We start from the raw sequence: 24117 nt of genomic DNA, 5'->3' as shown, positions 1-24117 counted from the left end.
TGTTTACCTGACTGTCCATCATTGACCTGGCGAGCTGATTTGGGCTGTCCTGGTTGGGTGTGATGGAGGCCATGTCAGAGGGCTGCTTGTGATTTTGGCAGAGAGGTGGCATGCTAATTTGGAAGATGGTGGTGTCCAAGATGGCAGCCCCTACAGCCCGCACGCAGCATTGCTGAATCCTGAAGATGGCACCCAAGATGGCAGTACCCAGAAATGGCAGGATCCAGGATGGCAGCCCCCATGATTTGCACGTAGCATCACTGAGAAGGGGTTTAGATAGTGTCCCTTCTTTCCGCAGCTGGAGCAGGTCGTGTCTTTCCCTGGGCAGCGTTTCCTCGAGTAATTTCACAGCCCAATGAAATAGCACTTTGGGAGTTCCTGGAGTACAGTGGTTGTGGTTGGGTCACTGACTGCACCTGGTGGGGATGATCTAAGGTGTTCCCGGGTTACTGTCACCGTGGTTGGATTGTTAGTGGGGGTGGGGCAGTGGTGCATCACAATATGGCAGTATGCAGAACAACCAAGATGGGGCCGCATTGTTGTTTGAGTAGGGCTCCATATTCTGGAGGGTAATCTCCAGCGTACCTGCCAGCACAACTGGTCCCAGCAGACTGAGCTCCTTTTGCTTCAATATCCTTTGGCAGATGTAGTTCGACCCGATCCCTGCAACATAGGCATCCCTGATCAGGTCCTCTGTGTACTCCACAGCTGTCACGGTCTTACATTCACAGGCCCTTCTGAGGGTTCACAGGGCCAGGAGGAACTCGGTGTTTAATTCCCCAGGTCGCTGCTTTCAGGTCACCAGGAAATTGCTGGCATAGATTTCATTAATCTTTTGTAGATTCTGGCCTTTAGAATGTCTGTGGCCTCCTGATATAACGTAACGTCCCTGATCATCGATTACACCAGGGTGCTGACTCAAGAGAGCAGAGCCCGTAATTTGTCAGTCTCTGACTGCACGTTGGCTGAAGATGCCTGCAGGAATACCTCGAAACAGCATAACCAGAGTTCAAGGTGGGTAGATGCCTCATGTGACTGAGGGTCGATTTCCTATTTCTCTGGCTTCAGGATCTGCTCCATTATAAAACTAAAGCTATTAAAATGGATGCACCATCAATAACTCCAAAAGACTGAAGTTGAACAAACTGATGGGCTCTCATTAGCTCTATGAGAAAAACATATACATGCAGTTCGACTGTTCTGCATTAGGCAGGGGCTGTGGAACATTCTAGGGCCTGTGGGAGGAGGCACAGACACAGTCAGCCATTGGGTGTGCACAGACAAACATAAACATATAGTAGTTTACCACAATTTTAAAAATATATATATATTATATTCATGAGTTACATTATTTTAACTATCTAATAATTTATGCAACAATGTTAATCCATAGTCAGAATCCTCAGGGTCTTTCAAAAAGCTAGTGCTTAGGCTTTGTAAGGGGCTAGATTGGATTGTGGAAGAAAAAATCTGAAAACAAAACTTTGTGGAAAAAACTAGGTGTTGAAACTAAAATGTTTGCTGATCTAATATCAGTTCACACACCTCTGGCACATTCTTCTCTGTTATTTTAGTTCAACTCATTATATGAATTTCTGCTCCAAGTGGAGTATTTGTTGATGTCCAGTACTGATTATAATCACCAAGGAAAAACCTTAATTCCTCCTGCTGTATTTCGTCTGAAAATATTTGGTCATGACACACAGAGAAGTAAGTGCTGTTAGTCTACTGTATTTGAAATTAATGTCAAATTTGACATTATTTATTTTTGTTGTACATATGAAACAGTAGATGATTGAGGGCGTAATAAGGTAATAAATTGGAGTTTTCAATTTATAGGATTATTGTAGGGACTGATGAATAGTGAAAGGTGATCCACCTGTTCCAAGGCTAAACAAACTCCTTGGTTGATAAATGCCTCATTGACTGCCTGACATGTAATTAAGATTAACAATGCAGGTTATTTTTTTAAGATTTCTTTATGTAATCATTTCCCTAATGATCACTTCTGTGCTTTTAATCATGGGTTTTCTCATCGATGAGGAAAGAAAACAGAATTGATATAGAATTCTCCTAGTATTAATGATTATCAATGAAGAGCTGAAAAGGAATATTGTTTCATGGAGATTTTATGGTGTTGGGCCCCATTCATTAACTATTTTCTGAAATCTTGCCTGTGATATCATTGTCAGACTGCCAATGTTGCATTAATGCCTGGTCATCCGTGGGAATGCCAGCAGAGCAACATGACAGATTAATGCAACATTGAAATGAGATTCGGTGGAGAGCTGTTAGCCAGAATCAGACACACACAAGGTAAAGACTGTACAACAGGCTTTAATCCACAAAGACTTCCACAGAGTCAGGCTGGTTGGAGCTGCAGTAACTTTGAGTGAGGCCTCGGGAGGCCGGCGGTGCAGGCTTGTATCCCGGAGAGTGATTGACACCCGACTGGGTGGGGCTTGATCAATTCAGGCTGACTGATTGACAGCCTGCCAGGTGTTTTCCTGTCCCCTTACACTCCTGCAGGTACAGAGGTTGCCCCATGCAGTAGGCTGGTGGTGTACCATCTCATTCACCTCCTTCTTTAAAATTGTCCCGGGAGGTCAGTAACAAGGAATTGTACCCACTATACAAAATACAATATTTACAGATTGAGATGATCTGGTGGCCGCCGGGGTCTCTGTGACTGTCGTAGGACTGGGTCCTGGTAATTGGTCGGAGGGGAAGTGGGGGGGCTGGCAGCAGGGGTCTGTGTGACTGGTGTGGTGCCGCGTGGAGGGGTGGCTAAGGGGGCCAGGGTCATCGTATTGGATGGGTGGGGGGGGGCGGGTTCATTCCCCAGGGCTAAAGTGGGCCCCTGGTGGTTAAGGAGGTCCAATGTGCCCCATAGCTGCCTGGAGATGGAGATGTATGCCCGGTCGGCGGAGTCCTGAGCTGAAGGATGCCGTGGAGTGGTGGGTGTGCCTGCTGGTGCCAGGTCCCTGGTTGAGACTGTGTCCTCCCTGCCACTGCTGAATCGAACATAGGCATAGTTGTGGTTCCCGTGTAGGAGGAAGACCTGCTCGACCAGCAGTTCAGCCTTGTGTGTCCATACGTGTTTATGCAGGAGCACCAGTCCCGGGGAAGTGAGCCATGCTGGGAGGGACATTCCAGTCGCCAACTTCCTGGGGAATGTGAACAGACATTCGTGAGGGGTCTCATTGGTAGCCATGCACAGCAGCGACCGAATGGCATGGAGTGCCTCAGGCAGGGCGTCCTGCCAGTATTCAACGGCCCACCCTTTTGTCCTGAGAGCCAGGAGGACTGCCTTCCAGACACCCCATTTTCGCATTCCACTTGCCCATTGCCTCTCGGGGTATAACTCGTCGTGTGGCTAGTCGTGATGCCCCTCACCGTCAGTGAAACTAGAACCCCAGTCGCTGTGGATGAAAGCAGGGTAGCCAAACATGGTGAAGATCTGCCACAGGGCCCTGATGACGATGGCCGTAGAGGTGTCCAGGCAAGGGATAGCGTAAGGGAAGCATGAGTACTCATCCACTACTGTGAGGAAGTAGATATTTTGGTTCGTGGAAGGCAGGAGCCCTTTGAAGTCCATGCTGAGATGCTTGAAGGGCTGAGAGGCCTTTATGACATGGGCCTGGGGCGGACGGAAGAAACGGGGTTTACACTCCGCACAGACCTGGCAGGCCTTGGTCATGTCTCTGACGTCCCTGATGGTATACGGCAGGTTCCGGGACTTAATGAAGTTGTACAACCTGGTGACACCCGGATGGCAGAGGGACTCATGCAATGCCTGCAGCCTATCATCTTGCATAGACATGCAGGTCTGAGAGGGCATTGGGGGAGTCGTTAAACTTCCTAGGGCAGTACTGGATGTCATAGCTCTAGGTTGCCAGCTCGACTCTCCAACGCAGTATCTTGTCATTCTTGATCTTGCTCTTGTGGGTAGTGATAAACATGAACGCCATGGCCCACTGGTCCGTGAGGAGGGTGAATCTCCTGCCGGCCAAGTAGTGGCGCCAGTGGCGGACTGCTTCCACAATCTCCTGGGCCTCCTTTTCAATAGCAGAATGCCCTAGCATGGAGCCGTGGAGGGAGCAAGAGAAGAAAGCGATGGGGACCCCCCTTGTTTGAGGGTAGTGGCGAAGGCTACCTTGGAGGCATCGCTCTCGACCTGGAAGGGGGAGTCCTCATCCATGGCCTGCATCATAGCTTCCGCGATGTACTGCCTGGTGCAGACGAAGGCTGCCTGCGCCTCAGGTGGGAGGGGAAAAGTTGTAGCTTGGGTCAGTGGGTGGACCTTGTCTGAGAAGAGAGGGACCCACTGCGAGTAATAGGAGAATAGGCCAAGGCACCTGTGGAGGGCCTTTAGCATGGTGGGGGGGGGGAGAGGTAGCTCCATTAATGGGCACATCCTTTCTGGATCTGGGCCGACGACCCCATGGGTCACGATGTAGCCAAGAATGGCGAGGTAGGTGGTGCTAAATACACACTTCTCCTTGTTGTCCACGCTGCTGAAGATCCAACTGCGCTGGGTAGGTCACGTCTCCAGAATGGAGGACCATCGCCTTCCCAAGATCGTTATATGGTAAACTCTCCACTGGCCACCGTGACAGAGGTGCACCAAAGAAGAGGTACAAGGACTGCCTAAAGAAATCTCTTGGTCCCTGCCACATTGACCACCGCCAGTGGGCTGATATCGCCTCAAACCGTGCATCTTGGCGCCTCACAGTTCGGCGGGCAGCAACCTCCTTTGAAGAAGACCTCAGACCCCACCTCACTGACAAAAGACAAAGGAGGAAAAACCCAACACCCAACCCCAACCAACCAATTTTCCCCTGCAACCGCTGCAACCGTGTCTGCCTGTGCTGCATCAGACTTGTCAGCCACAAACGAGCCTGCAGCTGACGTGGACATTACCCCTCCGTAAATCTTCATCCGCGAAGCCAAGCCAAAGAAGAAAAAGAAGAAGTGAGGTTCAGCTCCCTGGCCATCTGGAGGCATTTTTCCAGGTTAGTATCGTGGTCCTTCTGGTCACGGCCACAGATAGTGACATTATCCAGATACAGGAACGTCACCTCTAGCTTGTGCCAGTCTACCATGAGATCTATCTCCCGCTGGAAGATGGAGACCACGTTTGTGACTCCAAAGGGAACTCAGCGGAACTGGTGCAGGCACCCGTCTGCCTTGAAGGTCGTGTAGGGCTTGCCCTTCGGGTGGATGAGGATTTGGTGATACGCCGACTTCAGGTCAATCGTGGAGAAAACCTGGTAGCGGGCTATCTTGTTGAACATGTCGGTGATCCTTGGCAGGGGCTTGCCATCCACTTGGGTGTACCAGTTAATGGTCTGGCTGTAATCCACGACCATCCTCGGCTTATTTCCCCCTTTGACCATCAAGACTTGGGATCTCCAAGAGCTGTTACTGGGCTCTATGACACCTGCCTCCAGGAGTCGCCACACCTCCGCTTTGATAAATTCTCTGTCTGCGGCGCAATAGTGCCTACTTCTGGCGGTGATCGGCTTGCAGCCTAGCGTAAGATATGGGAAGAGCGCCAGTGGGGTGATGCGTAGTGTGGAGAGGCCGCAGGTTAGCCAAGGCTGGTAGGTTGGCGTGCTGTGTAACGTGATTGGAGGTTGGAGCCCCCCAAAGGTAAGGGTAACACTCTACAGGTGGCACTACAAATCTATGCCTAGGAGGACTGGGATGCAGAGTTTGGGCATGACCAGATGCCTGAACCCCATGTAAGTCTCCCCTCCCACAGTTATATCGGCCAAGCAGCACTCGAGGATACCAACAGTCTTATCCTTGGTGCTGAGGGTGATCGAGCAAGTGGTGGAGTGGACTTTTAATCTCAGGGAATGGACCATGCTTGAGTGAATGAAGCTCTTGGTGCTGCCACTGTTGAACAAGCATTTTGTTACCTGCCCGTTGACTTGCACGTCCATCATAGAGCGCCTGAGGTTGTGAGGGATATCCCTGGTCAGTGTGTCGGCAGCCAGGAACATCTCAGGGTTGAAGTCATCATTTTCTGGTTATGCGCGGTGATTTATGGCATCCGGACTTATGGGGAGCGTCGGTAGGGCAGCCTGGTCATCACCCGTGTTAACCACGTTGTTTTCCTCATCATCGGGGGCATTCCGTGTAGGCCGCTGCCAGGCCCAAGATGGCGGTGACACGTGGGGCCCATTGCGTGGCTGGCCTCCATCCCCAGTCATGTTCGTTGCATTGGGGAAGTGGCCTCGTTGCAGCCGGTGGCAGTGACGTCATGACATCTGCCGGAAGTGACGTCACTGTATTTCTCAGCAAGTAGCACTGGCTGATCTGAGTGATTGGGGCACACGCTGCAATCATCACTGGCGGTGCCGGATGCACCATCGAAGTCGGGGAAGGTGGAAGTTGTAGCGGGGACAATGGCGCCGCCTGGCACGCACCACGTGGAGGGGTCCGCGGGGGTGGTGGGGAAGTTATAGAGGGCTGCCAAGCTGCCAGCTGGTTTCGAGAGGCACACTTTAGCAAAGTGGCCTCTCTTGCCACATTGGGAACAGTACTGGTTTATAGCCAGGCAGATTCGGCGCGATCGTTGGACTGATCTACACCAGGACCCACCGTACTTACAGGGGTGCCGGGCACCTGCCGCAGTGACGTTCTCCTCCCCAGCTCGGTTTGGGGCTGCAGCTGCAGTGTGAGAGTGCCATGAGGGAGCCTGGGGGGCACCTGGAATTGAAGGCTTTGATGTGAAGAGCTGCAGCTTTCAGGATTCGGACCACTTCCACTGTCTTCGTCAGGGCTTAGATACTATCTTCCACCAGCTTCTGCCGGATGGTTCTCGAGCGTAGTCCTTGGACGAACGTGTCCTGGATCAGCCTCTTGACCTCCTCTGTGCCTACCCTGGGTTCAGCCAGACACCATCAGGCCAACTCCCACAGGTGTCCCAGGTAAGTCTCAGCCGTCTCCCGGGTTGCTGCGCTCGGGTGTTGAGGAGGTACCTTGTACAGACCACATTCATGGGGTGTCCATTACGCTCTTATACGTGGAGCAGCCTTTGGTTGCCTGGAAGGCGTGGGGACTCAGCTTTGACTGCAGTAGGACCAGTCTCTTCCAATCTGAGTCCAGGATGCCACCTGAGTGAGCCTCGATGATTGCCTCGACCACATGCTGCCAGATCTTGAAGCGTGTCTGGGCTTCCGGGTGGCGTGGGTCGACTTTGAGGCTCTCTGCGCTCAGGAGTTTTTCCATGGGAGCCGTGGGAAAATTTTGTGGAGTAAATTGTGGTGCGCTGTTAGCCAGAATCAGACACACATGAAGCAAAGTCTGTACAACAGTCTTTAATCCACAATGACTTCCACAGAGCCAGGCTGGCTGTAGCTGCAGCAACTCTGAGTGAGGACTAGGGAGGCCAGTGCAGGCTTATATCCCGGAGGGTGATTGACACCCAACTGGATGTTGTCCTGTCCCCTTACACTCCTGTAGGTACAGAGGTTGCCCCCTTCAGTAGATCACCACAGATTCATTAAGGTTATTATATGAGAGAATGAAACAATATGGACAAATATCAGGTTATAAGATTAATTGGGGTAAATGTGAGATTTTTCCATTAGCTGTTGGTGATTATACTCAATGTATGAAAATTGATCAACTTAAATGGTCAGATCAAATCAAATATGTTGCTATTAAAATTGATAATCAGTTAGATCATTTATATAAACTCAATTATTTACCTTTATTTAATAAAATTAAAGAGGATTTAAATAGATGGAAATATTTACTGCTAACATTAACATGTTGGGTTAATTGTATTAAGATGAATTTTTTTCCTAGAATTCAGTATCGTTTTCAATCTATTCCTTGTGAGGTTCGTTTAAAATGTTTTAAAGATTTAAACTCTATAATAAGAAAGTTCTTATGGGAGAGGTAAAATGGCAAGGGTTTCTTTACAAAAATTAACTTGGAAATATGAACTGGGAGGTTTGCAGTTTTTAAATTTTCAAAATTATTATAAAGCAATGCAGTTGAGGTTTGTTAATAGAATGTTTGATTTGGATCATTTGTTAGTATGGTCTAATATCGAATTATCTAATATTGGTAAGAAAAAATGATAATTTATTTATAACTGGAATACAAAGTTATTAATTATTAATAATGGTCCACTGCTTTTGAGACATTTAATTGAATGATGGAATAAGATAATTGATGAGGTATGTACCCAGGGAAAAATTTCAGTAAAAACATCTCTATCAGAATAAACCTTTTTTCTTTAACTCTTAATAATCAGTTTTTGAAAATATGGAATCAGAAAGGATTTAAAACAGTACAAGATTGTTATGAGGCTGGTTATTTTATTTCTTTTCAGAGAATGAAATAAAAATATGAAAATCCAAACAATACACTTTTTTGTTATTATCAAGTTAAAGTGTTGCTACTGGATAATTTTGGGCAAACCTTGAGGTTTCCAAGACACTCAAGTTTTGAAATTTTACTTATGGAATGTGGTAAAAAGAAATTTATTTCTGAAATGTATAAACTGTTACAAAGTAAAATGCATAAATTAGATATTCATAAATTGAGATTGAAATGAGAAGAGGATTTGGGAATTACAATCAACCATGATGATTGGAGATATATTTGTATGTCTAAGATTATTGATATTCGATTTAGGTTAGTCCATTATAATTTTTGCATCAATTGTAATTAACTCCTCAGAAATTAAAGAAATATAAGTTAAGTTCTTCAGATTTATGTTTTTAATGTTTTAAAGAAATAGGCTCTTTTTACATTCGACTTGGTTTTGTGATAAGGTTAAACATTTTTGGAAATGGCTTAAGGGATTTTAAAGCAAGTTTAAAATATTCAATTACCAATGGACCCAATATTGTTTTTATCAGGTAATGTTAAAAGGTTGAGTTTGATTTTGAGATTGACTAAGTATCAAATTGCGTTTTTAACGTTGACAATGGCATTAGCAAGGAAATGTATAGCTATTACTTGGAAAAATGAAATTGATTTGGGTTTGCAGAAGTGGCATATGGAATTGAGGTCATGTATTCCTTTGGAAAAAAAAACATATAATTTATGTGATAATTATCTTTTATTTTCTAAAGTATGGAGCCCTTATTTGGATTATATGGGTTTAAAATTTTGAATTCCCTGAAGCTTGTTGTGGTGGTGTTGTTTTGATCTATGGTGGTTTAGTATATTTTTGATGTTAATTTTCTACTTTCTTTCTCTTTTCTTTCTTTGTGGTCTTTGGGAGTGGTTTGTGGGTGGGTATGGGGGTTTTGGGGGGGGTTATACATTGTACATTTAGAATTTTAAATAAAGTATTAAAAAAACATTGAAATGAGGTCCAATTCCAGCAGATCTCCATTAAACAATACTCCTTTTCAGTTCTTATCTGAGAAATGATAAGCGTTTTGCTCTTGCCATGTAATTGAGTTTGTACTGGGCTAAAAAAAAATCATGATATATTTATTTACTTAAACATTTATCACCTAACTACAGGAAAGATATAAACAAGATTGAAAGAGTGACAGGGAAATGTTAAACAGGTTAGGACTTATTCCCTGGAATGTAAAAGAATGAGGGGGATTTGATCGAGGTATTTAAAATTATGAGGGGGAAAGACAGAGTAATGGTAGATAAGCTTTTTCCACTGAGGGTGGATGAGATACAAACCATAGGACATGGGTTAAGGATGAATGGGGAAAACTTTAGGAGTAACATGAAGGGGAATTTCTTCACAGAGAGTTGTGAGTGTGTGGAATAAGCTTCCAGATGAAGTGATGAATGTATGTTCAATTTTAATTTCTGAGAAGAATTTGGACAAGTAATGAATGGAAGAGGGATGGAGGGCTATGGTTAGGGGGGCAGGTCAGTGGACCTAGGGAGAATAATAAAAGGGCTGAAGTCCCTGTTTCAGTGTTGTACTGTTCTTTGGTTCTATTTTCTCTTAAAAGATTCTATTTGTTTTTGCTTCACACTGCGCCCCATGGCAAATCACTCTCTGTACATAGAGAACTTTCTCCTAAGTGCTGAGTAAAAATTACAATTTTATAATAGTATAATTCTGATAATCTGGATCTGTTGGATACTGGCAGTGCTGGTTTAGTACATTTTATGACAACTGGTTTAGTACATTTTATGACAATTGAATGTTATATGTATTAATATCCCACTGTACTTATCATTTGCCTTTTTGCTTAGTCATATAATAAGTTTTCCAGTTAACCTAGTAAGATTAAAGGGGTATAAGATCTTAAAAGATGTGCAGGAACTGAGGTTCTTATGGGTTTCAAGGAAGAGTAGGAGTCAGGGTGCCAGTGAGTTTAAGGGGATGCAAGAAACATCACCTGGTGAGCCAAATTAAAAACCACTGGGATATGTGAATAGTCAGCGAATTATCCGAGTTTTATGGTAGTCACGTAAACTACCTCCTCAACCAGAAAAATGGTCTTTCTTGTTCATTTTACTAATGGCTCTTTATTATCTAAATTTGACACGCTTAAACAAAAACAATTTAAAAGAAGAAAAATAGAGAAGGACATGCAACTAAGAATGAATGGAGCTTCATGTGGATTCTAAACACCAACTCAATTGGATCAAATGACCAGTCTTTACGGTTGTAAATTTAACATAAATCTTTGCTTAGTCTTTGCACAGTAAAAATAGATTACTTCTTTATTAAAACATTCTGGAGGAATGCTGCCCTTCGAGCCTTCCAAACATCAATATGCTCACAGTTGATTTTCCTCAGGTGTCATCTTTGGTTTATTTTTCCTATTGCCCTTGATTCCAAAACATTTTTAAAAACCTATAATCCTCTTCAAATATCCAAGTATTCTGCCATCAGATTGACTACCTCTATGAGAAATTCCAAGGGCCCCAGCTTTAAATGATTATGCCCCCCCTCAAATACATAACCATTCCCTCTTCTGAGTTTCTCAATCATTTAACATCCACCCTGCAATGCTCCAAAAGAATCTTTTATCTGTCAGTGAGAACTTCTTCCATTCTTCTGCACTCTAAAGAAATTAGACAGAATCATAGAACCATAAAACATTGCAGCACAGACACAGGACCTTCAGCCCTTCTCGTCTGTGCCCAACCTCCACCTAGTCGATATCCCTCCCATCCAGTTACTTACCCAAAATTACTTCAAATATCAAAATTGAGCCCATATTCACCACTTCAGCTGGCAGCTCATTCCATACTCCCAATGCTCTCTGTGTGAAGTTCCATCTAATATTCCCCCTAAATTTCTCCCCTTTTCACCCTCAATCCATGTCCTCTGGTTTGTCCATTTCAGTGAAAAAGCCTACTTGGACTTATTCTGTCTACACCTCTCATAATTTTTGTAGACCACTCAAATCCCTCCAAATTTTCTTCACTCCAGACAATAAAGTCCTAACCTGTTTAACCTTTCCCTGTCACTCAATTCTTCAAGTCTAGGCAACATCCTGGTAAATCTTTCAATCTTCACTGTTTGTGATGGGCTAATGCTCTCATCTCAGGAATTAACCAAATGAATCTTTTTTGGACTTCCTCTAATATCAATATATCCTTACTTAAATAAGGCAACTTATGCTGTGCATTAAACTGCAGGTGTGACATCACCAGTACCTTGTACAGTTGAATATTTGTAGCTCCACATATCTATATACATCGCTCTATTGGCCTCATTCCTTCGTCAATTACTAAATGTTATTTTCATTACACTGACAAGAAATCTGACATATTTGGTTACAATGTCCTTCAAATGCTGTGGCAGAGAAGCCTCGCGATTTCACATGGCATAAGGACCATGATGTTCAAGAAGTTAAGACCTGTGTAAAATCTTGTAAGTCATTTTAAATTTTATTGGTACTTTCCAGGACCTACTTACATAATTTCATATGAAAATCATAAAAATCAAAGATAACAGCTGAAAGGAAACCTAGTGATGAATTGGACCACAATGCATTCCACAGAAAATGGCAAAGCAGCAAACCAACATGATCACAACAGAGTGGGGACTTGGGAAATCCACATCGGTCGCTATTTACTTTTTTCATTGCAAGATCAAGATTCACTGAAGACCTTGCAAGATCAATTTAGGAGGTAGAGGAGCAGAGAATCCAACATGATGATTCATGTGAATTCTCATAACAGGAGACATCCATTTTTGAAATCATCAAGTGGTTTTCTAGCTGCCCCCTAAATTCACATTCCACATTAAGCAATCCCTTTGCCATTGGTGCTCTGTGGTTGGAAAGGGATTTCTTAAGGTGATATGTGAGCAAGAAGGGAAGGTTGAAAATCACTGCTCTAGATCCAATTGTGACTAAAATATTTTGCTTGAGAAAAATTGTCATTGGCCCATTTTCTTTGGAGTTATGAAAATGTGCACATAACGAGTCAATTAAGTACGATTAAAAAAGTAGTTTTCTTTTTTTAAAAAAAGATGGATTTATTAATCAAAATAAGCCATACAATCAAAATACGAGTAAATACATAATATTTTTCCCATTTAATCCCCCACCCCAACCCTAACACCCCCCCACCCCTCCCAACCCCCCCACCTCTAATCTACCCCAAAAGAAAAAAAAGATAAAAGAGAGAAGAGGAGATCAACTTACATAACAACCATCAACGATTGCCATGGTTTAGTGCAACCCCAACAACTGTGGAGAAAAAAAACTACTACAAATGCAAACCCATATATCTCGTATACAGGCTCCAAACTTTAACCAAAAAAAAGATACTTATTACATAAATTATATGTTATTTTTTTCCAATGGGATACAAGACCTAATTTCCGAATGCCACCATTGGATATTCAAATCAATCTAATTTTTCCAGGTAATTACCAAACATTTTCTTGTCACAGCTAATGCTAATATCATAAAATATCATATCCTCATACCCTCTATCAAATTTCCCTCAATCTTCTATGCTCCAATGAATCTGAATGGAGGTGGAGAAGAAAGCAGATCTAGAGTCTGAGGGACATGAGACAGATCTTGAACAACAGCAAGAGTTAGAAAAGCAAGAGGATGAAGGAGATCACTGGGGAAATGGCCCAGATGAACAGCAACCAGTCTACATGGGTATGGATATGAGAAAGTCCCCAATGCACACCAAACATACTTCTGCACAATCCGATCCATAACACTAAAAGATCATGATTCATACAGACACTGTTTATTATCATATAATAAAGCAGAAATGTAATATTACACAAAATTGCCTTTAGTCTGCCAGAAGAAAGACAAAGATTTGCCATTAGCATTGACCAGCATCATTTACAGTCAGAGAAAGGGAAGCAAAAAGGGAATCCCCCCAGAGTTACTGAATATCTGTGGGTTCATCTCCAGAGTACACGTAGTCTCTGCAGCTACACAAGACTCCAATTCAGTTCAAACCACCTCCAACAGAATGAGGAAGCCTTCAGTTCCAGGACCTTTTGGGAGCCCTTCTTGCCCTCAGCATCCTATTGAATCCCAGCACCAATACATAGTTCTCATGAGCCAATCTCCAGCAGTCGACAACCTATGTGGGTCCTGTAGCCTCATGTCGTCAACAGTCTGTAGCCTGTGTGGGTTCCTCAATAATGGCAATAATGGCTTGTCAACATTGTCTCATTAGCAGAGCCAACAAACCACATTGATTTTGACCTGCAGATCGACATATGCATTTCACATATCAATATATGGATCAGATAGGTAATCAGTGAAATGGAGATGCATCAAGGAGGTTAACATATCAAGCCCTTTAAGTCTATAATCAGTTAACAATGAGAACTCAGAATGAAATTCCAACTAACTCTTATTAGACCATTGCACCAATTGGCCAAATCAGAGTACAGAGTTAGACTTGAAATAAACTGTGAATGACAGAAACATACTGTTTCACTAAGCTCAAAATTACAATTGATGGTTGTTGGGTCACACTTTCCTCCAAGATCAGTTACTTTTCTGTAATGCTCCCTTACCTATTCTGGTCACTATGACCTTTATGAATAGGGGCTCATGAAAAATTAACAACATGAAATGAATATGTACTTTCACCATTCAACATTATTCATAATTCTTTATCACTAAAAATTTGGTTCATAGGATATATTGCATGTAGAAAGGAGAGAGTAGTAGTGGAAGGAAAGTATTCTGCCTGGACACCAGTGACTAGTGGATCTGTTCTGTGATCCCTGTTCTTTATGATCTTTATAAATGACCTGGATGAAAAGACGGAAGAATGAGTCAGTACATTTGTGGATGATACTGTAATGGATAAATATTGGCAGAATTTGGTAAGATTTAGAGTAGGTTACATACATACACACATTTTAAAACAGATCTTATTTGAAATACTGAAGAATTCATATTCAGGAACATTGCAGGATCTTTGAAGACTTTTATGCACAATTCACAACTAGGTGCTAATTGAAATGATGTCATGAAATGAAGAGATCGTTGTTTGGAATTGGAGACAGACTGGATGGTTGGATAACTACAAGGCTTCTGACCTTTCTGCAAAGTGCTCACAGAAAGGTCACTCCTGCGTTTTGTTTATCTGAGACAACAGCTTGACCAAGAGAAGAGAACTGATTTTCTGAAGAAGGTGGGGGTTTTTTGCAAGTGAGAAAGTCACATGGGCTTTCTGGCAGTCTCAGTTGGAGAAAGAGAGAGAGGGAGAGAAGACAAGCCTTCTCAGCTAGTGTGTGTGAGACTGAAAGAGACTGAACAGTCATGGCTGAAACAAGCCAGGAAAAGCTGGTTGGAAACAGAAAGTTCCAGAGCAGTGGATGGCTGGAAGTGCAATCTGTCTGATGTTTCGCTTGGAATAAGTGGAACAGAAAGGAACTCTGTGATAGCCTGAAAGAAAGAGGTTACCATCTGGAAAACCCTGATGGGGAAAGTTCCATCAGCGAGATATTGAGGTGACTAATGGTGGTACCTCAGTTGTGAAAATCCTGGAACAACAAATCTCTCTCTGCAAACCCTACAAGAACTTTCCTGAGTGGTAAATATTTACCTTTCAAGTGCCAAAGCCTGGTGAACTTTATACATGTTAAATTCTGTGCACAGTATAAGAATTGCCTGCATCCAGAGAACTTGGAAGGAGAAGTGAGATTGAACTGTGAACCAAAGAACTTTTCTTAAATCTATACACACATTAGAAGGAGGTTAATTTGGGTTAGTTAAGTATAGAGATAATTTAAAGTTTGATTCTGTTTTCATGTTTAAAGTTGATTAAAAACAACTTTTGTTTAAGTAACTACTTGTCTTGGTGAATGTCTATTGCTGCTGGGTTTGGAGGTCCTTTGGGCTCATATCAATATGAAGGTTGGAGGAGTTGTAGATGGTCCTGAATGTTGTCATAGATTACAAAGGATATTGACAGAATGCAAAATTGGGCAGAAAAATGGCAGATGGAGTTCACTTCGGATAAGTGTGAGGTCATGAACTTTGGAAGGACAAACCAGAAGGTTGAGTACAGGGTTCATGTTTGGTTACTTCGGAATGTGAACGATCAGAAAGAACTTGGTGTCCAAATCCATACATCCTTCAAGGTTGCCACACAGGTTGATAGGATAGATAAGAAGGCTTCTATGATGTAGGGCTTCATTAATAGCGAGACTGAGTTCAAGAGTAGAGAGGTCATGTTGCAACCCTACAAATCTCTGGTGAGACCATACTTCAAGTATTATGTTAAGTTCTGGTCACCTCATAATAGAAAGGATGTGAAAGCTATGGAGAGGGTGCAGAGGAGACTTACCAGGATGTTTCATGGATTGAAAAATAAGTCATATGAGGCAAGGTTAGCAGAGCTGAGACTTTTCTCTTTGGGGCATAGAAGGATGAGAGGAGACTTAATATAAGATTATGAGAGGCATATATTGGGTGGATAGCCTGTGCTTTTTCCCCAGGACAGAAACTGCAAGCACCAGAGGGCATATGTTCAAAGTGAAGGGAGGGAAGTTTAGGGAAAATATCAAGTTTTTTTGCATAGCGAAGAGTGGGTGCCTGGAATGTCTTGCCAGGGATGGTGGTGGTGGCTGAAACATTGAGACATTTAAAGCACTCTGAGACATGCACATGGATGGAAGAAAAATAGAAGGTTACAAAATAATGAAGGTTTAGTATTTTTTTTAGGATTATATGGGTCGGCCCAACATCGAGAGCTGAAAAGCCTGTACTGTATTTTAGTGTTCTATATTCTATATCTGGAGAGTGGAACAAACAGTGAATGAAGTTCATGAGAATAACATCAACTTAGCTTTCCCAAAATGATAAAGTAACCTTCATGTTGATCAAATCGTTTTGCAAAAGGTTCACCTCTGATTCAGTGGTATGAATACAACCAACCCATTGAGCCATTTATTTTAAAATTTAAGGAATTACATACGAGTTTACCTGTCCAATTTCTGGTGTGATGCAATTTCATGTTTTAAAGACAAAATTTATTGTTTCAATCTTTATATAAAATAGACATTGAATCCAAAAGGAAGAAAACTCCAAGCAACAAGTCAGTATTGTATCTTGCCTTTTATGACCAAGAGGATATCATCAGGTGTTTCAGGCATGATTAACTGGCAAAAGAGTTTTTAAAAATGTGCAATAATATGCATTGATTAAGTATGGAGGTTTTGAGAGTGTAAAAGGTGGTGAAACTGGATGATGTAGTGGCATCCACAGACACACAATGTCTCTGAAGGAATTCTCTTGGTTGTTCTTTCTCTTTTAGGTATGGGCACTGGACTGGTAGTATCGCTGAGTGCCTTTATGGGTAAACAAAAATAAATAAATTTAGTACATTATATAGATGATAATAAGGAACTTGTATAGCAGAATGAAAAGACAGTGAAAGTTTTAAAAACGTTGAAAAAAAATAGAGCTTTAAATAAATCTATATGTTAATTTTCATTAAAATACTTTATACTGATTATATAAATGCATTGGAGTGTCAGTCTAGATTACATGCTCACATTTCTGGAGAAAAGATTAAATGTTTTGACTCAGGTGACAATTGCAATTTGAACCAATTTTGGAAGGTACAAATCTTTTACAAACTCTGTTCTTTTCTACAAACTGCTGATTCAAAACTTGTTGACTAAGCTCCTTGTTCCAAATGGCAGCTACGAATTTCAGATGCTGAGCTTGCAGGCTCTCAGTCAGCTCAGTTACTGAAATCTGTCCTTCTTGACAGCTGGAATTTATAAAGGAAATTTATCCACCCAAGCCTGGATCTAAGCTGGCATTAGAAATTAATTTAAAAATATACTCTTCAATATTCATCCATTGTGATAGTTTGGAAATGAGAATCAAGTCTGGAAATGATATAATTTAGGCAATCTAAGGAGTTCTTTTCCAATAATATTAGGATTTGTTTCCTATCTTGGTATGTGCAAACTTTGAAAAGTCATTATTCCCTAGAAATAGCAACAATTTGAGTGGTAATAATTTCTGTTAAGTTCACAATAGAATGTTTCATAAAGATGCAGCTATAAATAACAAAAGTTTCATCAATTCTTATTTTAGATTTAAAGATAAGCAGTTAATGTATTGAATCTTGCATCACTTCACCTTGGTATTTTATTTGTCACACGGACTCTTGTTTTTTTTAAACTAAGAAAGACAGTTTAGGAAATTGGTATGGTTAATGTTTTCAAATCTTTATCTTACCTATTACAAAATTGCAGTTTATTTGCAACAATAAGATTATTTTAAATCATTTGATGAAATGTGCCTAAAAGTAAAGAACAGTAAGCTGTCTGTAAATCTGGTATAAAAGTTTTATGGATTCATGAGCAGTTTTATTAGTTCATTTCTCAGCTGCCATTAATCTTGTTCCCTGCCTTACATTTTGATATGTGACTTCTACCATTCTTCATGAACACTTCTCTCCTTAGCTGATAATAATTTCTATCCCTTTTCCTTCTTATGCATCTAGAAACCAGAATCATGGGCTTTGTTACCACGAGGAACAATGGGTGCTTGTTTAATTAAGCAACATATGCTTGCCTTGCAGCTAGGTATTGAGGCCAATTCAGCAATAGTGTCTGTTAGCCGAGTCTCCTTAAATCAATCCTGTAACATTGCAAGAATAATAGCTCCCTGAAGGATATATTTACCAATGTGCTGCAGTTTTTCACAAACCAATCTATTTTAAAAATGTGTAAAGTAAAAATATTTGAACAGTTGGTTAACTTAAAGTGTTATGTCGCAGACTAGCAGCAATAGACATTTACCAAGACAGTGTTATTTTATTGTTTTTCTTTTAAAACAATATATTTATTAATAACTACTAATAATATAACACTTTTCCAACTATGCACAAATATATGTGTGTGTGTGTGTGTGTGTGTGTGTGTGTGTGTGTGTGTGTGTGTGTGTGTGTGTGTGTGTGTGTGTGTGTGTGTGTGGAGGTGGGGGAGCACAGGGTGAAAAGTCTTTCCAAGGTTCAGTCTTAAAAAATTGTGTGTTGAAACGCAGAATCTTAAACTGATGGCCAGAAGTAATCACAAAGGAGGAGGGAGAGACTGAGTGGCTGGACTGCTGAAAACTCACAAATCCTTGTTGAGTTGCTTGCTGCGAAATATCCTTTTTGATGAACGGTTGTCACTAATCACCTTTTCCTTGCATAAGGGGAAATGAAAAACCTGGCTTCCACGATGCTCCTAAAACCCAGGTACAGTCAAAATGACCGTTACTTTGGTCATGATGTGGTTCAATAATTCCCCTGACAGTGAGAATCATGGAGAGTCACTCCACTACAGTGCTCCATGAGATGGCTGGTTGCCAATAATGATGCTGTTTCTTCAAGTTTTCCAATCATATGACTCCCTCACCTCCTGTGTCCCTGGATAAAGCAACAAATGTTCTTTATTTTCCTCCAGAGTATCAACTTTGGTTATAGTCTGTAATGGTTGTTGCCACCCACTCTCTCCACAGCTGTGAATGGTTGCAGCCGGTACTAGCCCTTAAAGTGATAATCACATTAAATGAAATGGGAGCTCATAATATAAGAAACATTGAACACTATTTAATTTTAAGAAAATTAGACATACAACTAGATGACAGGCCATTTTAGCCCACAAGTCCATGCCACCCAATGACACCCAATTAACCTACAACCTCCCAGTACATTTCAAATGGTGGAAGGAAACACGCAGACACGGGGAGAATGTACAAACTCCTTGCAGACAGTGCGGGCTTCAATCCCTGGTCTCAATCGCTGGTGCTGTAATGTCTTGTGCTAACCGCCTCACTAACCGTACCACTCACATGTCAACGACTTTGAAAATATTAAATAAAACTGAAAATGACACCTAATACATAAATTCAGATGTCATGTGTAATAAAACCAGAGCTCAGTGAATAATATTTTTAATGAAATTGGCTTGACAGAAAGCAGCCTCGTGCTGAAAACACTAAAGCTTCAATTTTCACCAAGCCATCAAGGAGGGATGCTGAGCCAGGGACAGGTGTCTCTCAACAGGGAGGCATGGAAAATCAGAGAGTGATTATCTTCAGCTGATCTTATGTAATGTTTGACAACAATTTACAGAGAAACATAAATAGAGAACTAGAGGCAGACTGGGTGCCAAGCCCAACCCAAAGATGGGAAAAAAGTCATTAATATTTACACAAAATATCATAATGGAATATAAAAGAAAAATTGTAACTAAGCAAATTACTCATTTTTTCATTTATTAGATTTCTAGGCTTCCCACGGTCAACAGGCTGTGTCAGCATCCTATGCTTCCACACCTCTGCCTAGCATTGATGTAAACTCTCCATTCACAGAACAATATCTGAATAGACAAAGGTCTCATGTTTGAACATAAAACTTACAGATTTCAGATTTCAGGTTTATTGTCACATACAACCCTAAGATTCCTTTTCCCTCTGGGTATGGCAGAATTACCTCTAATTGGTAGTGCAAAGAAAAAGCTGTACACAGTGTAACATGTGAACAAACAAAGAACTGTTAACAGATAACGACTATAAACACACTGACTGTGCAATTCAGAGAGAACAAAAAGAAAATCAATAAACTGCACAAGTAAGAATCCTTAAATGAGTCTCTGATTGAGTTTGTCGTTGAGGAATCTGATGGTGGAGGGGTAGCAGCTGTTCCTGAACCTGGTGGTGCGAGTCTTGTGAAGCCTATGCTTATTTCCCGATGGCAACAGTGAGAACAGACCGTATGCTGGGTGGTGTGGGTCTTTCATGATCGCTGCAGCCCTCTGATGGCAGTGTTCCCTGTAGATGTACTCAGTGGTGGGGAGGGTTTTCCATGTGATGTCCTGAGCTGTGTCCACTACCTTTTGGAGGGCTTTACACTCAGGGGTATTGGTGTTTCCATCCCAGACCATAATGCAGCTGGTCAGCACACTTTCCACACATTTCCATAGAAATTTGCCAGGGTTTATGATGTCACAGGAAACCTCCGCAATCACCTGAGGAAGTAGAGGCACTCTGTTGGGTCCTGGAATGATCCTTTAAGATGGTAACTCTCAAGAACTTAAATTTGCTCACCCTCTCCACCACTGATCCCCCAATGATCACTCTCTGATGTGGAACCAATGCCAGGCCCTATGTATCATCTCAACAATTATATTCATATACATATACATACATATATACATATATGTATATGTATATACATATACATTTATACATATACATGTATATATACATATACATACATATATACATATATGTATATGTATATACATATACATTTATACATATACATGTATATATACATATACATACATATATACATATACATATACATTTATTATTTTTTAATTTATTTGGAGTGAAAGATGCCTTACATTTCCAATGGTTATTTCTGAAAAAAATATTAAGAAAGTTATTTTATTTTCTAATTCAGTGGCCCCAAAATTGTTTAAGTCATTGACCCCTTCATGGAATCATTGATCATTGACCCCCCCCTGGCATGTAAAAAAAAATTAGTAGATGTGCAGTTTCCATATTCATCAATGAGGGAAACTACATACCAAGCCCTGTGAGACTGTTGTTCTGTATCCACTCGACCCCACACCACCCCCCCCCCACCCCAGCCCCTGTGAATATCTCTCATGAAATATAGGGACACAAAAAAAAGGAAAACCTGTTTACTGTCACTGGAAATCATGAGAAACCACAATACTATTGAATATAATGTTGGAACTCAACATAAAAGTATTAAAACCTGCCGAAATAAGTGGAAACAGCATTTACACAATAAATGCACAGCTATCAGTTCACTGACGCCACTCCAATAGATATGGGTGTTGAATATGCGCTGACTCTCTCTGGACTGGTTGACGCCATTGGACAGGAAATGACGCGGCCGGGATTCTCAGCCGAGCATTGCCCCAACCCTGATTTTCGTTATGTACTTGAAAATAGAGCTAAGGCTAAGGTAAAAAGTTTAAAATGTTACAAGACCTCAATGCTAATTATGAATAATATAGTTAAAAACTAGACCACACGAGTAAGGAAAATCCAAGTCTCTGGACTGGTTGACACCGTTGGACAGAAAATGACGCGGCTGGGATACTCACGGGATACCATGTGGAAACAGGTCCATTGTCTTGTGAGTCCAACTAATAATAAATTATTATATCTATATTACTATCATAATGTTTCAGCAACAGAATACAAAGTAAATATATAATACTAACTAATTATATATAAATGAGCAATGAGTATCAGCAAGTTGTATTTTGTGCATTTTTATTACTTAGATGAAGGTCAGCTTTCAACCCCAAAAGGTCAATCAATCCCTTTGGCATTAATCAACCCCCTTTTGACCTCCAGGCATTGATTGACCCTTTGGATAGTTCCATCGAACCCCAGGGGTCAATATCGACCACTTTGGAGACCTATGTTCTAATTAATTTTTTTTGCACTCTTCCTTCTCATAGTACCCAACAGTACGCAGCTTCTCTACGAATACTAGTTCATATCCAGTTCCTCGGCAGTGCAAGGAGGTATTACACGTAATATTGATTTCTACATCCACTGTGAAATAATTGGCTGCTAATAATCAATGATCAGAAAAATGGACTCATCTCAATCTGTTGCTGGTGCTATCGGCATTACCTTGGAAATTGGGGTTAAAAAAAAACATAATCAGGAGCAATAAATCCATAAAGACAAGGAGCAAGACTGTACTGTTTTTCACAGGGCGTAAGATAATCAGTGGCCTTGACCCGTTGCTTAGAACCTTTACGAAGCAAATATTGAGGGAGAGTCTGATGAGATAACCAGGCATTCGGCACTTGAAACAATAAAAGCTAATGGAATTATAAACTTAATAAGATGAGTGATAACACATACGAGGTCAAATTTTGCATTTTCCTTTTTGGCAAAAGTGAAACCGTAAATAAGAACATAAGACATGGGAGCTGGGGCATCTGGATCTTTAACCCTGCTCCACCATTTATTAAGATCATAGCTAATCTGGCCATGAACCGAGCTCCACCTGCCTTTACCCCATAACCATTAATTTCCCACTCTGCAAAAATCTATCTAACCCTGTCTTAAATATATTATGGGGAGGTAGCCTCTACTGTTTCCTTGGCAGAGAATTCCACAGATTCACTAGTCTCTGGGAAAGCAGTTCCTCTTCATCTCTGTTCCAAATTTTCTCCCCTGAAGCTTGCAGAAGCAAGTTATAAGTTGCAGTTAGACACGTAGTTCATAATTTCAACCGATATCTGGGCAACATTGCTTCAGGCGTGAGCCAAGAAATAGCACCTGGTGGATGTATCTAAAACTGGAGACTACCATAAACTGCAAGAGGAACTCAGAGGGTCAGGCAACATCTATGGAAGCAGTGAGCCGGATGCCATTCTGGGTTGAGATCCTGCATTAAGACTGAGTTCGTAGAGGGGAGATGGCTAAGAAAAAGAAGTGGGAGTGAGGGGCAGGCAGACGAAGCGTGGAACCAATTTATGATGGAGAGATGAAAGGGAGAGATGAAATAGGATTCATTTGGGGGAAGGGGAGGTGGGGGTAGAGTCATTGGCTAGAAGGTGATAAGTGGAGATACAAGAAATTGTAGATGCTAGAATTTGATAAATTATGAAGTGGACCTGATAAAGGAGGGATCATAGGCTGATGAAACGGGATGTAGGTTGAATAATCCTAATGTCGGAAAGTGTGAGTTTATATATATATATAGTAAGAAGACTCTCCAAAGAGAAAGATTGCAGATTAATGAAGAACATAAGGAATCATATGTTGCTAAAGGTTAGCAGGTAGGTAGGTGTAACACGTAAAAGGCAAATGCCATATTGGCTTTTGATGCAACCAGGTTGGAGTTTAGAAATGGAGGTATTGTTGCAATTGCACAGGATACTGGTGTGGCCATGCCTGGAATCTGTGCACATTTTTAGTTCTTTAAGTTAGCAACAAAAAAAAAAATCAACATTGAAGGCAATTCAAAGAAGATTTAGAAGGTTAATAGTAAATCATGAAAATCTGTACACACCGTGGTTGAAGTAAAAACACAAAATGCTGGAGAAGCTCAGTAGGTCAAACAGTCTCCTTTATGTTTCTTTCTTTGGCTTGGCTTCGCGGACGAAGATTTATGGAGGGGGTAAAAAGTCCACGTCAGCTGCAGGCTCGTTTGTGGCTGACAAGTCCGATGCGGGACAGGCAGACACGATTGCAGCGGTTGCAAGGGAAAATTGGTTGGTTGGGGTTGGGTGTTGGGTTTTTCCTCCTTTGCCTTTTGTCAGTGAGGTGGGCTCTGCGGTCTTCTTCAAAGGAGGTTGCTGCCCGCCAAACTGTGAGGCGCCAAGATGCACGGTTTGAGGCGTTATCAGCCCACTGGTGGTGGTCAATGTGGCAGGCACCAAGAGATTTCTTTAGGCAGTCCTTGTACCTTTTCTTTGGTGCACCTCTGTCACGGTGGCCAGTGGAGAGCTCGCCATATAACACGATCTTGGGAAGGCGATGGTCCTCCATTCTGGAGACGTGACCCATCCAGCGCAGCTGGATCTTCAGCAGCGTGGACTCGATGCTGTCGACCTCTGCCATCTCGAGTACTTCGACGTTAGGGGTGCAAGCGCTCCAATGGATGTTGAGGATGGAGCGGAGACAACGCTGGTGG

The 24117-nt window shown here is 41.8% G+C and overlaps 2 long non-coding RNA genes across 6 annotated transcripts in view; one reads left to right on the top strand and one right to left on the bottom strand.

The window, feature by feature from the left end:
- Positions 1–498: 498 nt before the first annotated feature.
- LOC138757359 (uncharacterized) lies at positions 499–22144 on the top strand. The gene is made up of 4 exons (XR_011353537.1): positions 499–1014; positions 18474–18669; positions 21470–21591; positions 21923–22144. It is a non-coding gene; the product is annotated as an uncharacterized lncRNA (long non-coding RNA).
- LOC138757357 (uncharacterized) overlaps positions 16543–24117 on the bottom strand; it is a 116266-nt gene continuing 108691 nt past the window's right edge. For all 5 annotated transcript variants that reach the window (XR_011353532.1, XR_011353530.1, XR_011353527.1 and 2 more), the window contains one exon: positions 16543–16759. This is a non-coding gene — a long non-coding RNA (uncharacterized lncRNA). The remainder of the gene's footprint in view (positions 16760–24117) is intronic.

The sequence above is a fragment of the Narcine bancroftii genome, chromosome 3 (assembly GCF_036971445.1).
Source record: "Narcine bancroftii isolate sNarBan1 chromosome 3, sNarBan1.hap1, whole genome shotgun sequence".
NCBI lineage: Eukaryota > Metazoa > Chordata > Chondrichthyes > Torpediniformes > Narcinidae > Narcine > Narcine bancroftii.
Note: the sequence above shows the minus strand (reverse complement) of the source record. Positions and strands in the feature narration are given on the sequence as shown.